The sequence below is a fragment of the Indicator indicator genome, chromosome 31, assembly GCF_027791375.1.
Source record: "Indicator indicator isolate 239-I01 chromosome 31, UM_Iind_1.1, whole genome shotgun sequence".
Taxonomy (NCBI): domain Eukaryota; kingdom Metazoa; phylum Chordata; class Aves; order Piciformes; family Indicatoridae; genus Indicator; species Indicator indicator.
This window is the reverse complement of record NC_072040.1, coordinates 6,440,263-6,461,957: the sequence shown is the minus strand read 5'-3', so window position 1 is coordinate 6,461,957 and position 21,695 is coordinate 6,440,263. Positions and strand designations below refer to the sequence as shown.

Below are 21,695 nucleotides of genomic sequence, written 5' to 3'. Positions count from 1 at the left end.
ATGGCTGATAATCAAAGTGCACTAGAAGTGGCACTTGGCTATTTGTGAGAGGAAACATGGGAAATAGTCCTGGGCTATAGGCTGAGACATAGCTGTGCTTTCCTGCTTCCAGAGAAGAGGGGGATCAATGGCTGCTGATGGGGCTAATTGGAACAGCAGCTGGGATGCTGGGGCTTCTGATTCATCAGATCATCGACTCAGCAGACTGAAATGGGACCTGGTGGAAAATTACCTGCAGGTGAGTAAGAGAAAGCCAGAGTGAACTGTTCTGTGTTTGTTAATACATCCACATTGTAGAGTTTTCACTGACTAGGGGTGCAGCCTGTGTGGGTGGGGTGGACATCAGATAAGCTGTGGTGCTGTGTAGGTGTGTTTTGGTGTCCTTTGCTACAGCTTAGCCTACAGCACAGTGTAATAGCTGGTGGTGGTCTAGTCTTGAGATTGATGAAGGCAGTCTTTAAAATATTGTGTGCTTCCTCCTTGTACATAAAGGACACATTGGTGTCCAAGGGAATGGCTTAGGTTTCTCTTAAGCTACTTAGTGAATGTGGTTGTGGTATCAGATATGCTGTTTCTCTGTTTGGGGCAGGTGTCTTTTGCTAATGCTGAAACAGATTATTCATAGAATCATACAATGGCTTAGGTTGGAAGGGACCTTAGATGTCATCTACTCCAACACCCCTGCCATGGGCAGGGACACCTCTCAACTAGAATTGGTTGCTCAAGGCCTCATCCAACCTGGCCTTGAACTGCCTCCAAGGCTGACAGTGCTTTTGTGCTCAGCAGTGGTGGCAAGGAGCTGCTGGTGATGTTCCCCAGCATCCAGGGGAGAAACTACCCCTGATTTGGGAGAGGTCACAATCCAGAGCAAGTTCCTGAGGGAGGGGGTGTGGCAGACAAGCTCCTTATCTGCACGGATGTGGTGGGATAACTAATACTCTTGGAGTGCTGCAGTGGCTGCATGTAGGCTCTTTGGGAAGGACAGACCAGGATGGTTAGGAGGGACAGTTACTCTGTTTTTTTGAGAGGCTACTGGTGAGGCCACATTCAGAGTACTGTGTCCAGTTCTGGGCTATCCCAGTACTAGGGAGATATGGATGTGTCCTCTACCATTGTGTGAAATCAAGGTAATGCAATACCCCTGCCAATTGCTCAAGGATAGAGCTCAGTAACTTCTGAGTTCTATCTGCTGAGTATATCAGAGAGGATATAAAAAAAAAAAAAGAAAGTAGTTTAGGTTTGCCATGAAGAAAGCATATATAATGCTCTTGGAATCTTATTTCCCTGGGGTTTCTTATATACAAACTATGCATATGTTTATAAAATCTACAGCCAGTGGCTGCCTCCTCATGCATATGTGTCTGTATGCATTTGTGTGTGTATCCATGCATGTGTATATATACACACTGAAGGAGAACATGACACAGAGCTTGACTCCAGGGCATCACAGCAACCCTTACACATGCTGTTGGTCCTGTTATATTACACAGATTGTCCTATTGTAAACTACCACAGAGGGGCAGGAGGTGAGCTCCCACAGGCTCTGACATCAGTACAAACATGGAATTCCTGATCTGAAGGATCTTCCCTTCTCAATACCTCCTTCAGATGCAGATGTCATGGATGCCCCCTACCTGAAGGTATTCACAGCGTCATAGAATGGTCTGGGTTGGAAGGGACCTCCAAAGGTCATCTAGTTTCAATCCCCTCTGCAGTAAGCAGGAGCATCCTCAACTAGGTCAAGTTGCCCAGAGCCCTGTCGAGCCTCACTTTGAATATTTGCAGAGGTGGGGTCCCAACCACCTCCCTGGGCAACCTGTTCCAGTGTTCCACCAACCTCAATGGTAAAGAACTTGTTCCTAACATCCAATCTGTATCTACTCTTCTCTAGTTTGAAGCCATTGTCCCTTGTCATGTCACTACAGGCCTTTGTAAAAAGTCTCTCTACATCATCCCTGTGTGCCCCCTTCAGATATTGGAAGGTTGTTAGGTTTCCCCCAGAGACTTCTCCAGGCTGAACAACCCCAGCTCCCTTAGCCTATCTTTGTAGCAGAGTGCACCAACCCCCTGATCATTTTCATGGCCCTCCTCTAGACCTGCTCCATGAGGTCCATGCCCTTCCTGTATTGATGTCTCTGACCTGGGTACAGTATTCCAGGTGAGATATCACCAGAAGTGGGTTGGATGAGGCCATGAGCAATGTGGTCTTAAGGAAGGTGTCCCTGCCAACTAGCAGATCTTCAAGGTCCCTTCCAACCCCAAAACATTCTAGGAATCTACGAGCAAACCTCATGTTTGTGCACTTTGCTGTTTGGCTGTGCTGCATGACGAGCTGAGAAATGCCTTGGTGGGATGTGCTGCTGGGAAGGCTGTGGTGGCTGGTGGCTGGCAGTGACCTCAGAAAGGCAGGAGATGTTTGACCTGTGCCACAATGAATCACTACTGAGCACTGTGGCAGGCGGCAAAGCCTGTGGGAGCTGAGGGCTTCTGGAGACGGCAGGGCTGTGGTCAGCCCTACACAAACCAACCCAAACCCAGGGAGGCTGAAGAGTGTTTCTCAAATGAGAGAAGGCCTAGTATGAGAGATGTCTTTTTGGGTAAAATAAGGTAGGAAGAGCCTGCTCACATACATGCAGTCTACTACTAATAGCTGCAAATTCATAAAGGTAATTTCTGATGTGTCCTGAAGACACCATTTAGTGTTTTCTTGTGCATGTTCTTAAGGTTCCTTAACTGTGTTTCTGAGCTGAAAATGGCTTTGATGAGTAACAGCATATTCTTCATGGTGTTTTTAGAGATGGGTAAGAAATCCTGGGGAAAAAAAGTGACTCTAGAAGTCATTCACCTCACCTTTACCCACTCCCATCCTTCTAAAGAGCCTGCACTGTTCTTTTTGAGTTTTCCCTATGGTACACCTTCTGCCTGCAGAAATCTGTGGGACAAAATATATTGAAAAGCAAGATCTGGTCTGGCTGTGCCAATGTAGTAATCTATTTGTCAGCTGGACAGGATGGCAAGATCCACATGACCTGGCTGTGCATGCTTGGGACTGGGCTGGCCATGGTGGTCCTCTCTTCAGGCTCATTGCTGGTTAAGTGCAATACCTCCTATGCAGCAAGTCTTTCATGCGGTGATGAATAGAATCTCTTGCTCTCCCCAATGTTGGTTGATTCAGTATTTTGTTTTAAGCCCCCCTCTATTACACAGCCCAGTTGGAGAGGTCTTTCTTGGCCTTCAGCCTAAAGCTGGATTCCACCACCCATAACTTGTATAAAAGTGTCTGGGGTGTAATCAGTGGTGGCCACGATGCAATTTACACTTAGCATGTGGTGTTTATAAAATAAATACAAGTGGCAGCTGGTGTAACTTAGGAGAACTTGGTGTTTGGAAGGAGCCTAAGCCAAAGACCAACAGTTGGTTTTAGGTTGATCTTTTAGCTGTGCTGTGTGGGTATTGCTTGTAGCCCAAATCAGTACTTTTATGAGGCAGCAAGGCTCAAACACTGAGCCATTCTGTCATTTACTGTACTCCTGTGTTCAATTTAATTACAGGCAGGCAATTAACAGCATAGGTGAGAGAAAAAGTGGGAGTTTTACTGAACTTAGCCTGAAACACAGCAACAGTAGGAAGAGGGAGTTTGCTGTTACACATTTAATCATAGAAGTGCAGCATGGTGAGAGTTGGAAAGGACTTCTGAAGATCTAGTCCAACCACCCTGATAGAGCAGGGTCACCTAGAGTAAGTCACCCAGGAACACATCCTATTTGTCTCATGCATGCTGGCTGTAGCCTCTGGGCTCTTCTGTGGGCCAGAAGGTCCTGTGATCCATTTGGGGTAAGAAATAGCAGAGGAAAGTTAAAGCTGAGGGTGTGGGTTTGCAATGTCTGGTCTGGTGGCAGTGCTAGCTTAAAACATGCCCTGCACTAGGGCCTCTTTTCAATTGTGCTCTCTCCTCCTTTGCATTAGCACAACTCTTCATGCCATGCAGTGAAGGAAAACTTTTGGGTTTTTTGATTCCTGTTTTAAATACTGGCTTGGGTTCCTAGTAGGATTCCTCATGATGCTCAGCAAAGAGTTATGTGGTCAACTGCAGTCAGTCTTGTTCCTGAAGAGCAGCCCATCCTGAAGCATGACCTACTGGCTGCTCTGCATCTTCCCTAACTGCTTTTACCTATGCCAAGTCTGTAAAACAACAAAGCCAGAGTAGTGTGGCTGCACATAAAAGGGGTGACAGTTTTCCAGCCACCTGCAGAAGTGCTGGAGATGGCCCTGCAAGGCACACAGTGATGGACAGCCAGGCCCTCAGGCATTGGCTGGTGCCAGCAAAGGGCAACCACAGCAAGCAGGTATTGCTTTGCAAGCTCTGCAGGTGGCAGCTTGCCAGAGCTGCTTGTGTTCATGCAGGAGTGTAATGCTGTGCTTCTAGGTGGGGAGAAGTACACTTTGATAGGATAATGATTTTATCCTCCTTGGCTATGTACAAAGGAAGTGAATCCCCATCACGATATTGTGGTCCAGGGCCTTGTGAGAAGGGGAGAGGAAGGGTGCCCAGTCCTGCTCTGTAGGTCAGGGTGGTTCTGAAAATGTACTGTGCTGTAGTACAGCCAAACCTAGCAATTGCAGGCCAAATTTTGCTCTTGGTAAGTGACACTGAAACAGGCTCGTCGTGCAGGTGGTTGGATCTGCGTCCCTGCAGGTCTTTTAGAGAGGCAGAGATGTGGTGTTGAGGGGTATGTTTTATCTCCAGACCTGATAGAGTTAGAGACTAGTTGGACTTGATGATCTTAAAGGTCTTTTCCAACCAAAATGATTCTATGATTCTTAGTCTATATCTTGAATAGAGATGGTACCCTTGGTCTTTGCTTATATGGTGTAGATTGTTTGCTGACTGGTTTGTTGGTTTATTTCTGACGCTGTTTGGTTTTGGAAAGTATTCACCCCTGAGGTTTGTTGTCTTCCTTTTCACTGCCCTGACCAAACCTATCCTATCCTATCCTCCTCCCCACCACCCTTCCCCATTTGCTGTTACTCTGTGGGTTTATACTTATTTATTTGTACAGAGGTGCAGCACCCAGGGGGATGACTCAGATGTTGAAAAATAGGAGTGCCTGGTTAGTCAGAGGCAGCCACAAACCTTCCAGACAATGCTTACCAAGGTTTAGCTCTCCCTTTAGGTTTCTTTTGTTTTCTTTGCTTTCAGACATTTGTCTCCAGGAGCTCAGAGACTGCAGCTGTGATTTTATTTTTTTCCTCCTTTGTGCTAGGTTAGTAACAGTGCTGGGTGAGCCAAGGAACTGAATCATATTTCCATGAAGAAAGTCAGCACGGTGTTAACGTGATGCCTTTTCAAAACACAGGAATTAAGAACTAGTTTAATTTAATTTAGCTGGAGCCCTGCACCAGTTTTATTAAACATAAACACATATAAGTTGCTAAAAGCCTCTGAGAGATTGGCTAAGGCTCCTAATTTAAGTCTTGTAGAAACTTCTTCCAAGATTATACAATGAATAGATTTTTCATTTCACTGAGGGTTTGTATTTTCCTGCTTTCCCCCCCCCCCCCCCCCCATTTCAGTGTAGTTTGAAGTGCTGCCTGAGAACACACTGTACAAATTTAAATCATTACACATCTTCTGGTAAAAGTAGGGCTGTTCTGGCTGCCATGGTCATTAACCTGGGAACAGCTGAGTGAAATGCTGGGCTGCAGTCCAATACGTCACCATGCTTGGGCAGATGTTGACATGCAGCTCTTCAAAAGGCATTCAGTGGTTTATCATCACAACACTCCTCACAAAAGAGACATTTCAGTCCCTCAGTCGAGAATCTCAAAGTCTTTTGTAGCCTTCTGCTTTATGTCAATGGATTTTGTGTATTTAGAAGACACGTTCAACATTTCCCATGTTTAAATCTGTTGAAACCAATCTAACTTTGCTGCTGCACCCTGGCTAAGGCTCTGTCCTCCCCTGCCTTAACCATTTGTGAATAATTTACCCCAAAGTGCTCTCAATTATACAACATCACTTCTAGTGCTCTCTTGGGTTGAGGCCTGAGCAAGCAGCAGTCAGACACCCTCAGCCTCCACCTCCCCATCTTCACCAGCTTTCAGAATCCAGCTGATAAGTAAATGATGGGCAGACCTTATGAGAGACTGAGGGAGCTGGGGCTCTTTAGCTTGGAGAAGAGACTAAGGGGTGACCTCCTTCATGTTTGTAAAGATGTAAAGGGTGAGTGCCAAGAGGATGGGGACAGGCTCTGCTCAGTGATGCCCAATGACAGCACAAGGGGCAATGAGTGGAAGTTGAGGCATAGGAAGTTCCATGTACACATGAGGAAAAATTTCTTCACTGTGAGGGTGAGAGAACACTGGAACGGGCTGCCCAGGGAGGGTTGTGGAGTCTCCCTCTCTGGAGATATTCAAGACCTGCCTGGATGTGTTCATGTGTGATCTGGTATAGGTGATCCTGCTCTGCAGGGGGGTTGGAGGGTTGGACTGGATGATCTTTGAAGGTCCCTTCCAGCCCCTAACATTCTGTGATCTCAGGGGGCTACCCCTCCACCTGCCCTTGGTGACCCAGGGGTGTCCAGTAAGTCCTTGATGAGCCCCTGGAAGAGATTGCTCCACCAATCTTTCAACCTTCCTGCTGCATGTCACTTTGGAATGGGGAAAAGCTACCCACTTTAATTAAAAGAAAACTGTCTAATTAAATGACTTTAATGTTCTTTAATTAAAAGGAAGTTCACAAGTTGTTGTATTCAATAGTTGTGAAATAATAGATTAATACTGAAGACCTTTTCCCATTGCCTTCTGAGTTGTCCTTAGACAAGAAAAATGGAGGGAGAAAAAGGCAGGGTTTTTATCCTTAAAGAAATGATGCTGGCCCAGGGAAAAAAGAGATGATGGGGACTGCACAACGTTCACAGAGGCCCTTCCTTTATTTATCTAGTTTTTAAAAAGTAAATTTTGTGACACTTTTTTAATCTGACTGCTCTCTGCTTGTGCATGTCTGAGATAAATCTGGTAAGTTCTCTTGTGAACAGTTCTGCTGAAATTAATGAGATTAACTTTCAGAAAAAGAAATTACAAACCATTTATGTCTTCTGGATGGTCTTTATTGACACACATACCCCTATGCAGTATTCTTTTTTCTTTTCTTCCCCCTTGCTTTAGGGGGAAAAAAAAAGTGTTGTTTCCTAAAGAAACTCAAAAATTCAAATGAACAGCCACTGTGAGCTATCTGTTGTTTAAAAGAAAATCAAAAAGCACCAAAGGGAAGACACAGGTCTCCTTTGCCTTCTAGCCTTTTAAGATCAATCATTTAAATGAATCCAAGACATGCTGGCTAAGCAAAACATTAGTCATGGAAGAAACCAGCAACAGCAGTAGCAGAAGCAGCAAGAACTTGTGCCTTATTCTGCAAGGTTCATTAATAGTATAATCAGAAAGTAAGTGGTGGCTTGCAGTCAGAACCCATCCCAGGAGAGAGGAGTTGTCTGGAAGTCTCTTTCACAGAGCAGGCTGCTGGTGAGCAGCAAACAAATGCCAGTCTAAGTGAGAGCTTGCTGCTTTAGGAAGACCTCAACGAAAGGCTCCCTCTCCCCTGGGATCTTTTGGAGTTAAGTAGGCTCAAGAGATGTACCTCCTCCAAGCAGTCACAGGCAGAGCAGATCAGCAGTAGGATGTTGAAGGATCTTGAGGTGTCCCTCCATGGGGTAACTGTAATGGGTGTGTAGGAGGGGGTCCAGCTTCACTGTTGCTATTATTAGTGGTACAAGGAGCCTGTACAACTGACTGGAGCAAGAAGGTGGAGATGTCCAAGCAAAGCTTGCCCTGGCTTTTGCTGTGGTGTGTAATACCATTTGAGTTCCCTGCTGCTGGAAACAATGCCACTGTGAAGATACAATGTGTAAGTAAAAACCCGTACAGGAGTGTCTAACAGCGTTTTTGAGTTGGGATATGTCAGACACAGAGCAGCCTGTGCAGCTTTAGTGGTGGCCTGTCTTAAGGGCTTTGACACATGAGCTCTCTAATCTTTCCCTTAATTTTCTATTATCCTCATTGCCACCCATCTTTCTACTGATAAAATTTGTTGGCACCACAGAGAAGTCAGAAGGACCCCCTAATGACTGCTGTGACTTTTGTGGTTGTTTGTGGTCCCTTGGAATTTGGCATTTCTTAATCTTAAAGCTGCTCAAGTGTTGTGTATACTTGCTGACTTAGCTTGTGCTGACTGCTCAGCGTTTCTGCACACTGTCCCTGAGGTCCCAGGTGGCACAGCAAGAGGATGCAGGTTTCATAAGCTGGTGAGCACCAGTGATTGTATGTATCAGCATCCCCACTTTTATCTACTATCCCCTGCAAAGGCTGGATTCAAATCTAATTTTCCCACACAGAATTCAAGCATAATTTTATTTCCTCTGTCTATATCCTTCCCTCTGTTCTTCACACTGTGACCTTCCTTAAAAATGCAGTATTTGTCTGATGCAGGATGTTGTTTTCATGTAATGAAATAAATGCTTTAGAAATAAAATCATGTTGTGTGGGGGGATAATAATAATAAATGTATAAAGGAAGACTGACTATTAATGCTTTTCTTTGCAACATTTATTTGTGTAGTTATTTAGTTATTTCTATCTGGAGCTGGCTCACAGTGAAGTGGTTTTGACTTGAAGATTATTTAGAGAGCTAGAAATAAACCTCTGGTCCTCTGAATGAAAATAATCCTCTGAATTACTTTCTGCTACTATGTAAATTTTCCTAAGGTAATTCCCTGGGCACTTTTATTGATGTCTGAGTCTCTTCTGCCTTGCATCTAGCAATGCAGAAGCCAGAGGTTGGGGTATTTTCCACAGGTAGACAGAGACAGCCTGGTTGGGAAAATGAGCCACATAATTCTGTGTGAATGCTGCCTGATATAACTGATTTTGCTTATGTTGTGCAGAAGCATTTGGGGTGTGTTTGCTTTGCCACATGCTTAGCTGAGGCAAGCAGAGAAGACAATGATTTTCAACCTAAGTCTTTTTTTTCTTTTGTGGACCAGTTCCCTAAACAGCTGAAATGATGCAACCAAGGAGATAACAATTTGTGGCAGAAAGGTGAGACTACATGGAGAGGGAAGAGGTCAGGCCTTCTGAAGCCAAAGTATTGTGTAACAAACAGCTGGGTTCACCTCAGTTGCTAGCTTACAGTAAGCATTTCTCTTTTAACACTCCTGCCGGGATGTTTTCTGAAAAGAGCAGTGGATTCTGTCTCCTATCTTCTGTTGGTGTCATTAGAGGAGAAAGCTAGCTAAAAACATTATCAACGTGCCTTCTGCCAAGGTTCAAGAGTTTTTGGCTCTCGGTGTGGTACAGATAACCAGAAACGTTTTCATTTCACTGAACATGGGGCTCAGGGGAAATTTTGCTTCCTTTGTGTTTTGTGGCATTAGCCAACAGAGTTTACAGAGTTGAAGGCTTGTGGGTTATGTTTCTCAAGAAAATTGTTTTAGTTTCGTTCTACCTAGTGTAATGTTGCAGTGGGGATTTATTGTACTCCAGAGCATGAGATTTTCAGCAACCTTCACTTTGTTTTAGCGTGGACCCTTTGGATTATTTGTATGGATGAAACTGGCTCTCCAGGTAACAGATTTTTCTTGATGACTGCCCAAAACCTGTGGCTGATGCTGCCACAAAACCAAGCAGTAAGCTGTGCCACCTTTCATTCCCAGCCTCTGGAGTGCTTACTTGACTTTATTGCCACACACATGCAGTGTGATGTGCATGTAGTGCTTTAAACCAAACACCACATCACAGCTTTCCCTTAGGAAAAATGGAGGTAGGGAGAGGAAACAATAAACCCATGTGTGTCCATTTTTAGTTTTAATACAGGACTGGAATGCAGAAGAATCCAATGCAGATTTTTCTACTTCCAATTAAGCTACTTCTCTCTGAATTTCACCATCTAAATCATTAGATGCCTTTAAATCCTTTGGAAAAGGATGGATTTTGTTGCAGCTGTTGGTAAAAATGGCATTGCTAAAGTTTTGCTTAGACTGTAGAGTTCCTATACATGTGATCATGTCTCTATCTGTGAGTGCTGGGCATCAGAACACTGTGGGTTTATTTTTCCTTTCTTTTACTCAGATTAAGAACTTGTTGGACATCATGGCCTTCATTCTGACCATCCTTCTTGGAATGCTTAGAGGGAGCTTCTAGGAGCTCTCTTTATTTCCCTGAATATAATAAAGATTAGTAAATTGCATGTGGGGTTCCTGAGTTCAATTCTAAAATCTTTCCTTAGAAAAACAAGCAAGCAGTTGGAAACTCTGCTCGTCCTTGTAAGTAAACAATAGGCTTCCCTTGGCTGTATAAGGTTTGCAGTGGCTAATTAGGGCAGGTTGTGTACTGACTGGATGGAAAAGTGCATTTCACCTGCTCTACTTGATCATGTGCATCAGACTACAGCAAACATGGATTTCCAAAGTACATAGAGATATTTCATGCTGGTGGGTATGGAAGAATGGAAAATATATGCTTTGAGGTTGGTTGGTTGGTTGATTTTTAGGATACTTGAAGTATTTTACCTGTAGCTTTGCTCTCACACTGCTGTTCTACTCCAGTGATCAACCTAGTGACATGTAATAGGTTGGTCTGCTTTTGGGCCTATTTGTAATCTATGAGAGGCTGTCACAAGTAGATTTCATCCATTTTGTTCCTTCCTAGTTTTCCTTTCCAGCTTGCTCATGTGGAAGAACCAGGTGGACATCCTGCTCCACACTTTTGCACCTGGGCACTTTTTCAGCTGTGTATTTTTTGCCTTCAGATAGCAAAGGAGATCTCTGCCTGTTATGGTAAGAGTAGATGCACAGAGAATAAATATTGTAAAGGGATTAAAAGTTATGGATAGGCACAGAAAACTTTCTGGATCTACCCATGTATCTGGAGTCAGTTAAAGCAAGCTGTTCCTGAAGCAGGTCAGCCTGGAGCTCAGATGTCCTGAGGAGGCTTGGTGGGGCCATTTTACCTCTAGGCTTTGGAGTTTCCATTTGGCATTGTAGGGCTCTGGGGAGAGTCACACCACTGGTACAAAAAGGATGTAGACAAAAGATTCCCATATTTTGAACATTTTCATAGTTTTCTGCTGTGGTTATAGCTTGAGTATGTGGTTAAATGGGGGAACCTTCAGACCTTTTCTACTGTGCTTTTTAGTAAATTGTCCATTTTTTTTTCCTGCAAGCTTTTCCAGTGTGTACCTGCTTGTCATGGTTTTCCTTTCTTTACACCATTTTTGGGGGGAGTGTTTCTGAGGAGTCTTCAGAGCTTTTTTAAGAGCTGGGATGACCTCTCTTTAGGGAAAATGACACACACTGAAGCCCCTTTCTTCTGCCCTCCCTTAGGCAGACTTGCCAGTATGTTTTAAGTAGCCTGTGTATGGTTTTTATACACACTGTAATGTACTTTCTCTTCCTTCTCTTCTGGAGAGAAGGTTAATCATAAACCACTGGGTTGGCCATGTAGATGCTCTTCTCCCATGTGCCTTCAGCAGCCTCTCTTTTGAGCCAACAAAAAGACAAAAGCTTCAGGGAAAACCACTCACCTTGGTTTGGCATCTGTGACCTGGGTGATACTGGGAGGAAAACAATTTGTATTTTAAATACAAGAGAGGAAACTTTTGGAGCTCAAACTGTGAATAACCATAGGTTGAGGCATGTAGTCAAGTCTCTGCTAGCTCTCCACAGGCTAGTACAAAGATGTGTGCCTTTCCCATAGGTTGCACTCTCCATAGGATCACTAGGAGTGCGTTCACTGAGTCCTTGAAAGCTGTGCATGCTCTGGCAATCCAGCTCTTACTCTTCTACCTGGTCCTGCTTGTTGCTCAGAGCAGCATCCTGCTTCTTGGTCTTTCTGCTGATACATCAGAGATAAAATCTGACCTCTCGGAGGAGGAATCCTTGTGAACGGGCAGTGCTGGAGCAAGTCCTTGCCATGGATGATGACTGGATTTCAGCTCCTCTCAGTGGCAGGCTGCTGGCTTTGCAGTCTGTTCAGCATCTCGCTGAGAGGAGACACCTTGAGGAAGCTCACTTGAAGCTTTTTCCATGTCTGAAGGATCAGGTAAGGTAGGTAGGGAAGATGATTTTCCTTCGCTCTAGGATGAGTCTTTCCACTGCCCAGCTGCCTTTCGTTGTGCTATGAATTTGCTTCCATGTCTTGCAAAGGATTCAAGACTTGGTGCTTTTGAGCACTGCAGTGAGACAGCCTAACAAAAATCCAGCTTTCAAGCCAGCAGGATGAGGAGTACAGTCCCATTTGTCCTGAATAAGCTCCATGGTTTCCAGAGTACCTCTGTTTGTGAGAGGTCAGGTTTGTATCAATTATTGTTTTGACAATTTGGAGCTCTGTGTTTTCCCAATAGCAAGGAAGCTGCTGTCAAAGGTTTGGCTTTCTCATAATACATTACAAAACCCCTCCATAAACTGCTTAAACACATCAAAGCACACACAGTTCCTTGTTGCTTTTTGGAAAACAAAACAAGCCACAACATAAGCCAGCAAGATCCAGCATGCTAGGAGATGCTATAGGATTGAGGTTAAGATCAGCTAGCAAAGATTTAGTGTCAGATGTAAAGAAAATGCCTCTTAAAAATTTCTTTAGCAGTGTTTGGGAGGGATGCCTTGCTGACTCCAAAAGTTCATGGAGCGTTTAGTACCTTGCCAGACCATACCTGAAACTGGGAGAACACCACATGCTGTGTAGGGCTCTAATGCTTACAAGAGCTTTGCTATTTATATGTTTTTGTCTTCAGCCTGTAGTTTGTTTTTTTGTTTTTTTTTTCCAAATCCTGTTTTTTTTTTTTTTTTTACATTAACTCCATAGCTTAAACTCTTATTCAAACTGTCTTTTCCTTTTTATTGGCTCTAGAAGATCCTGCTCAGGTCACAGTCCTTATTTAATTGTAACTTGGCAAAAAAAAGAAAGGGCAAAAAACAGCAAGAAAGAAACTGTTTGATCTGTGAGAACCATACAATTCTTTTTTTTTTTCCCCCTCATAAACTCACATAATCAGGCAACTAAAAGAAACTATGTCACAGTGACTTTAACCCAAAATAATCTTGTATAAACCAGTCTGCATTTAAACTTGGAAAGAACCCACTGCAGACTCTTCCCCACCCACAACATAACCCAGGGTGCCATTCCTTTGACTGGAATTGAATATCTAATCTCCAGCCCATAGATTAGGCAAAGCTGTTCTTCCTAAGTGCCCTTCTGCCCCTTGGCCTGTGTTTGCTTCTCAATTCATCACCTTTCTCTCTGCAAGGAAATCACAATGTAGATAATGTTTTGCCAAGAATCTGGCAGAGCTATCTTTCTTCTTTTTTTTTTTTTTTCTATTTTTTTTTCTTAATCAAGTTGACTAATGCTCAGTGTTTCCATGGGCAGGGTGGACAATTTAAGGATATATGTGTATGTGCTTATATATTAAACTGTCAAAACTTTAAAAGGTCACTTGAGAGGGTTACTATTTTTTCTAGCTTGCTGTGAAGATAGGCTACTGCTTTAAATATGCAGCCACTGGCTGCAGGCTAGCTGTCCTTCTAGCTCCCTTTGGGGCTTTGGCAAAAAACTTGACCTGGGTTTGAACTATCCCAGAGTTAGGCTGGATTTTGTTTCCCAAAACTTAAACTTTGTGAAGACTGAGCTGCTCCCAGTTTCACCTGTCTCTTGTGGATGCACTCTGCCTGTGAACCTGTAATTGTTGAGATACAGGGAAACAAAGGCTTGAGATATGATTGTCTGATGGGTAGTGACAACTGCACAGAGCTGGGTCTCAGTTTGAGGGCTTCTATAAATGTGCTACCTGAGCTGTTTTGTGACAATCCACAGAGTTCATGAAACCTTGTGCTTGGAAAAAAAAAATATTATCAATGTGTGCTCCAGTAATTTTTATCTGGATGTTTACTAAAATATTTTCTAATTTTTTTTTTTCCCCCAGGAGTACCTTCATTTCTTTAGAAACATTAACAGCCCTCACCTCAGCTAAAAGCCACTTGTTTTGAATGAAATATAACTATGTCAAATTGAACAGTGCTATGTTGAAATGTATGCATCAGTGAAATGGTCACCTCATGTAAAAACTTCCTTTGCTTTTGGTGAATGCAAAGCAGGCAGTGAAAAATCACCTTCTGCTGTGCTTTATTTCAAGATATTTTGGGGTTTGTTCATGTTTACTTCCAAATGGTTATATGCAAACCTAGTAGAAGGACCTTATGAAGTCTCTTCATCCACCCAGATTGTAATGCCAGTGTCTCTATGTATGCTTTGGGCATTACAGCTGTCTAGTATTGCTAGGGTGTCAAGGAACTTCTTGCTGTTGATCCCTGGAAGTGTTCAAGGTCAGGCTGGATGGGGCTTTGAGCAGCATGGTCTGGTGGAAAGTGTCCCTGTTCACTACAGAGGGGTTGGACTAGATGACCTTTAAAGATCCTTTCCAACCCAAACCACTCTATAATGCTGTGATTAACTGGACACCAGTCCTTTCATAACATCCTCCTTATAAGCAAAGAGTGTGCAAGTTGGGAACAAGCCTTTAGTGGTTCCTATTGACCAGGGACTTCAAGCTTGCATGAATCAGGAAGTAATTCAAATTGACACAGTGGACTGGTTTTGACACAGAGCACAGTTTTAAGTACTAGCTCTAAAACTAGGTCTTTAATGAAGGATGCACAGATCTCAAGTCTTTGCTGTCCACAAATTGCTAGCCTGCTAGGAGCTCTGGCTGGCCACAGCTCTGAGATAGAAAGGCAAGACAAAAGGACAATTTCCTTCTGGTAACTGCTGGCACTAGTGATTTTAGACACTTTATTTTTTGGTCTATTTCTAAAGCTCATGATAATCTGTTTCCTTATTTTAATGCCTGCAGGTATGTACAACAACACTTACAGTGGTATTTACCATGTTTCTTTCCATGTACGCCAGCCATGAGAAACTACCAGCTGAGAAAAAACTCAGAAAGGTAAGTGGGGAGAGTCACTATGTAAATACAATTACCAACCACTTCTCCCAGTTAGAAGGATTTGGGATGGAAAAATTCTGAAGTGCCTCAGAGCTGAATGATGGAAATGAATTTATGTAAATAGAAGAATCATACTTAATCTTTTAATCACTGAAATGTCATCAGACTTAAACTTTCCCAGTGAGAGGCATTTGCCATCACATCAAATGAAAGAAAATAAAAGGAAGAAAGGAACAAAAGGGAGTTAAAAGATGAGAAGAAACTAAAATGTGTATTACACAAGCACTTTTCCAGTCTAGAATTCTAATTTTGCTTTAAAAGGTGTGGAGGCCTTATAGATAAGCCTATAGGAGACAAGCTGTGCTTTAAGTGGATAGCTGGATCTGGAAAGCTATGAGAAACCTTTGTTCATCTCAGCTTCAGTCAACTACTACTGTTGACTGAGGGACATCATTTCATCAGTCCTCTTATATTAGGTAACACATCAGAGGCACATCCCACTACAGCATGATCTGGGGACTTAAAAAGACAAATATTGTATTAATATAACAAGCAGGGAATATGTGGTGGGATGGTGAGGGATTTTATGAGTGATGTAGTTGAAGAAATGCTTGAATTTTATGCAAGTTTTGCAGACCAAGTATATTGAGAAAGATGTTTAAGGAATCAAGAGGAAGTAGAAAAGAAGTGCTCAGCTTGATGTCATGGTCAGGGCAAATGGTCACTACCAATGTGTCGGTGTGAGCTGAAATTCCCCCCCCACCGACAATAACCAGGCTAGCTCAGTCTGGAAGCAAATGAAAAGCTGTATTTACAAGCAGAGTCTAAAATCTACAATGAAATGCAATGAATATGTACAAATATACAAAATTCACAACACTTACAAATATATACAATCAACAGAAAAACACAACCAAGCTCCCTTTGCTTCCCCCCGCAAGGGGACCCTCCCAAAGGGGCCTCCCTCTCCCAGGAGCTTCCCCCCCAGACCCTCCTGGACAGAGAAGCAGAGTTAGTTAAGCAGAAAGTTGTTAACTTAGCTGCCAAGGTCAGTGTGTTATCTTCAGCCAGAAGAGAAGAAGAAACAGCAGCCAGACAGCCCAGCAACTGCCCCCACTGCCGAACGCAGAATGTGCAGAGTGCCTACTTTGTTTTGGGTAATAGTTCTTAAACATTTCTATCTATCCAATGGAAGTGTTTAGAACAATCGTTATTTTGCTTTCTTACACCCAGTAGTGACTTATTTACACTCTTTCACTTTCTCTGTTCTGAACTTTGCAAGGAAAAATTAAAAAGACAGTTTCAAACCATCACAACCAACTTGGAGCTTTACAAATTCATAAACTTGTAGAACTGATGAATTCCTCCTTCCAAGTGGGCAGCATCACAAATATATTGCATAATATGAATTGTAAGTGCTGAATAACTTGCCATTAGTGACTTGAACTTTGAGGAGCTGATTTAAGTACATAGAAAGCAGAAATGCTGTTGTTTGACTTGCAGTACCTGGTTCAGTGCTGTTTGTTATATTCTTTATAGTATATTACACATTCTTTATAAAAGGAAACTTTGCCACTCAGTTAGTACCAAGATTTGGTGACTATGACTGCTTGGATTGCCACAGGAAAAGCTTTTTTTTCCCCCTCACTCTGACATCCTTTTTTTATTTCAAGGACTAAATGCTTGCAAAATATTATTTTTCAAAACAAACCTATTTTTGCTCTAAAGGAAAAACATCTGAAACCACGATAATTTCATGGCTTTTTTTGTCTGTCTCTGAATCAAAAATAGTCATGCTGATCCATCCTAGAGGCTCAACAGTCTTAGTGCCAGTTTTTCATCTGCTGTGGCTGCAAGTTATAAAGAGTACATCCTGTTGAAAATGGGTAGATCTGAAGCACCAGATTGTCCTGGACTTTGCAAGGCCATTCATGTGCTGAAGGTAGTGATGATGTCTTTAGTAAGCTTGTAATAAGGTACAAGACTGAACATGGAAAAGAAGCTTGTTCACTCTTCTCCTGTTCTTAGAAATTTAAATAGGGGAATTCTGATTGCAGTTGTGAGAGTTCAGTTTGGCTCATCTCAGCCCTCCCATACCAAACCATTCTCTGATTCTTAGTGTCCCAGAGGCAGGTAAATATTAATTTTTGGAGATCCAACAGGTTAGTCAGTGACAACCTTGCCATTTTCAAGATATCTAGTGAAAATTCTATTTAAAAAAAAAAAAAAAGGTAAAATATTTAGTGTTGTCTTTGGTACTGCTCCAAGTCTGGAAGTGTCTGTTTTAAACCCTGGCGGTACAAGACGGGGCTGTATGTGGCTATGTCGGTATGACAGTGCTTCCTTCTAGCATAGCTTATCCTCAGACATTTACACAGGAAAAATGCCTTTGGTAGTGTTTTTGTAGCACTCCCAGCAAGCCTTGGTATTGCTAGGAGGAGGAGGAAGCTGTGGGGAGACAGAAGGCAGTGAAGAAGTGATGGACTTCTTCCATTAGCAGTTCTTTGTACGGCACACGTGCTCCTGGAGCGTGCAGCAGCCACTGGCACCTCGCAGCAATCTGTCTCCACTAAACAGACTGATTGCAAACAGCCCTGTGTGTAAACAAGTCCTACATCTCCATTCTCTCTGCTTTGTTCTTCTTGCTCAACCATGTATTTTAATTGTAAACCCCCCTTTTTTTCTGTTGTTTCTCTCTTATTTTGGCATTGCTGCAGGCTTCAAACTGCTTCTCAGATGTGCTGGGTTTTGTGTGTGCACTGCTTTCCTGGTACCAAAGACACTTGTTTGGACCTTGGGGCTTTGCTGGAACTGGTTTACACAGCCATATGATTTCTAAAGCAGGATGGAGCAAGTAATGTGTTTTTTCCTTTTTTTAATTGACCATTCTGAATTTGGAATATGCTCTTGTTGGAGTGGTTGGATTAATGTTATAAGCAAATACAAGATTGGGAAGTGTCTTGTGTTCCTTTGGTTGCCAATCTAGGGTCTGGAAGAAATTTTATTGCATTAGATGTTGGCTGCATTTTAAGTTTTCCTTGTAGTTCTGAGCAGGGATCAGGTGGGTCAAATACCACAGATCTGCTCTTTGTCCCAGAAACAGAGTTTGTATTGTTACTGTTCAGGTTGTGGTGATGTCCAAAACATGCTGGGTGCTTTCCAGACTAGAAGAAGGAAGTTGTACCTGCTTGGAGACTGCAATTGCTCCACATGAGAGAGGTTGAGAAAATGTCCAGGAACAGTAATGCTGTACAGAAAGGCTGGTCATGGTCAGCAGGATAACTGGCAGGCTAAGTGGCAAGATGTTGAAATACCTGGTGGCAGTACTTACTGAAGGGACAGCTTGAAGTGTTTGGCAAACATCTTTTGGATGTGGTTTCTAAATGAGGCAAGCATCTTTTAGATGTGTAGCCTGTGCTGCTGTGGAAACCTGTAAGATTTTCCAGCTCTCCATGGTGCTCTCCTGTGCAGAGCTGCCTGAGTGTGGATGCATCTGCAAGCCTGGGATGCTCTGCTTACCCCACTCAGAAATGCTACATGCTCGGTCTGCTCATCCTGTTCTTTAGAGTTACAATGATATGTGTGGACAAGGAGATCAAGGCCAGGCTGGGCATTTTGATCAGATTTCCACTCTCCCCTCCCCAGTTTTCTTGTTTTAGGCAGTGTAATGTGCTTCTTGGTTCTGTGATTCTGTGAAACTTCGAGTTTCAGCAGCAGGAGGTTTATGCAGAGGAATATGAGCATTAATAAACCAGATTTATTAGTCTGGTAGAATAATTCATAAACTGGTCTAGTAAACTAGATTTATTAGTTAATAAAACAACTTAATTGGGAGATGTGAAGGAGAGCAGGCTTTTGGTGTAAAAATTGTATCAAATAAATACATTCTGTACAGGCACTAAGGTAAATTATATTCATCCATTTAATTTTTTTCATTTTTAATACTGAAGCATACATCAATTCAGGAGGGAAATTTCAGAATATAGCTGTGTTCATCGAGCACATGGATTGGTCCAGATGGAGTCAGATATTCTAATCAAGGTAAGGGAACACCTGGGAACAAACTGAATTTATGTAACTTGAGCTGCTGAGTAAGGTAGGTTTTCTTCAAAGCAATGTAGTGCTCCCTTTTGAGAGATAGAGCAGAACTAAACCCTGTATCTGAACCAAATATGCAGGGAAGTGCCTGAGTACTGCTGAAATGGTGTGGTTGCCTTTCTTCAGCTTAAATGGCTGCAGTTTCTCCTTGGCTAGGTCAAGATTAACAGAGCAGAGAATAGAGGTTCCCTGTTTTGCCCCAGCTGCTGAAGCTGTCACATAAACTCCAATTCACTGGTCTGTGCACTTTGCCCTTTGTTTTTGTTTTTTATCAGGCTTAGGCAAATGAAAACTGCTACAGACTGTATCTATGTAAAGGGTCCTTTTAAAGCTTTGTATCTCTCCACACCTTTTCCTCTGTGTAGCAGCTGCTGCTCTTCTAGTCAAAAATGGGAAGCAAGAGATCGCTCACGAGGAGTTTGGATCCTCATCCCTCTGCAATGCTTTGGCATTTTATTTCATCCTCAGCTGTTGGACAGCAGGGTCTGCTGTTGCCAGTGGCCTGGTTATTCCTGTGCTGTAAGTTTCATGGGTCTTGGTTTGAGCTTCCTGTACAAAAGGCTTGTGTTGAGTAACAACAGTCTGAATTGCAAGTTGAAAGCTTGGCAATAGCAAAGTTATGGTTGCTTGGAAGAGGTTACGTAGGTGGAACAGGATGGTTTGCTTGGAAAGAGATACTAAAATTGAGGAAAAGAATGAAGAAAAATCATCTGAGAATAACTGTGAGAGGACCATAGCCAAAACTGTGTACATTCCAAGTATAGATCATTTGAATCCTTTGAGGGGCCCAGAGAGAATCTCTGCTGCTGGCTCCATCTCTGTAACTGTAGAAACAGAGGTTCAGATCCAGGTTTGTCATCTCTTCCTTATGCACACAATAGCCTGAATCTTAATCTTGGACATCAACACCCTAGACTTTGGAGAAAACTGAATTATGTCTTCTGTTGTATGTTTCAGAAAGCTGTCGTAGACTAGAGCAAAGTTCTTACAGTCATGTGGGGAGCTGAATGTTCAGCAAGCAAGAAGTCATGGGTGGAGAGTGAGTATTCACATGATGTAATTCAAACACTGGAAATATTCTGAAAAGAAATGGTTGTGTGTACAACCTTCTGCCTTTGCTCTACTCCAAAATAGTCACCTCCTCCCCTTCCCAAACTGCTGTCTAAATCAGTCTTTAATATGCAGTGTTTGCTGAAATGTGGCATACGTGGCTGAAAAGATCTTGGTAGGCAAGTCCATCAGCCAGCATCCATGGGTTTTGCCCCAATAACCTAATTTTTGTAACCATTCCAGAACTACATCCACCAATAAAATGAATAAAAAGGGGGGAAAATCTATGGCTGTTATATAATTCACCATTTCTGGAAGGTGAACATCTGTACACACCCAGTTCCATTGGCTGATGCTGGAGTCTGTATATTTAATTCCTTGCATAAGGAATGCTGTGTGTCACACCAGCAATTACATCCCCAAATCTGCTACATTTTGGGTTTGTAGCATGTGGTTAGTTTGAAGATTTCTAGGTTCCCTTCACGGCATCATTCCTGGTTACCTTTGGGCAGGTCATTAATACTTACTACTCCATTTCCCCCATTTATAACACAGCTGTAATATTTTACTTGCCAGGTTTACAGGGCACAGATAGACTTAATTTTAAGAAATTATGTAAGGCTGGAGCTCTGGAAGTGCAGGATTTTTACCTGAAGTATCCCAGTGTGACCTATACTTGAACTTCACCTGTAAGGTTCATTCTTTGAAAGACATTGAGACAGATATGGTAAATCTGGCAGTTTCATGCTAGTGATTTGCATTAAATAAATGCCAATACTAAGGAAGGATGCTAGAGCTTTTCTTGGGAGAGGTGTTGCTACAGACGTTGACAAAATTAATCTGGGATCAGCAGAATATTAGAAGCATTTCCAGAAACACTGTCATTGGCAAGAGGATCGCTGCTCTTCTTGCAGACAGGTACAGGGGAGCTTTGCAGGGCAGGATCACTGGCTTGATCTTCACTTCCATTTTTGGTGTTCAGGCTAATGAATACAGAGCATGGATTGATCCAGGTTTCTCTGCTGCCTCCAGAGCTGCCTCCTTTTTCCCTGGTGAGTCAAGACTGTCTCCCTCACTGTGGTAATGGTAAGTGTGGTCAGCTTTCAGGGGTTTGTGTGCTCAGGGTTGAGTTGAGCTTTTGCTGCTGCAGTGAAATGAACAGGTGATGTCCTGTGCACAGTGAACTACAAGGAAAACAACCCCAACTACTGGCCTGGCTATTCCTAGCTTGCTTGAAGAGTTGTCTGGGGGTTTGTTTTATTTTGTTTATTTTGTTTTGTTTTCTTGGACCTTTTATTTGTGTAGTGTAAGCTTGTAAATAAGAGTGTGCCTGAGCAATCTGACTCTGTTTTCTGGATTGCTGTTTTGTTAAATTTGGGGGGGGGGCACAGGGGTGATAGTGCAATTCTGGGGTTTTGTTTATAAGACACTGATGCCATTATCTTCTGTTTCTTCTGAAATAGTAAATCATACTGCTTGTCTTGGGAACTGACTTCTGTGGAGGCTGAGGACCTTGTGCAATGCACCCTTTTATGTTGTGGCTGAATATGGCCTTC

At 42.8% G+C, this 21,695-nt stretch overlaps 1 pseudogene; it reads left to right on the top strand.

The window, feature by feature from the left end:
• LOC128977179 (chloride channel protein D-like) overlaps positions 1 to 21,695 on the top strand; it is a 71,576-nt pseudogene continuing 49,881 nt past the window's right edge.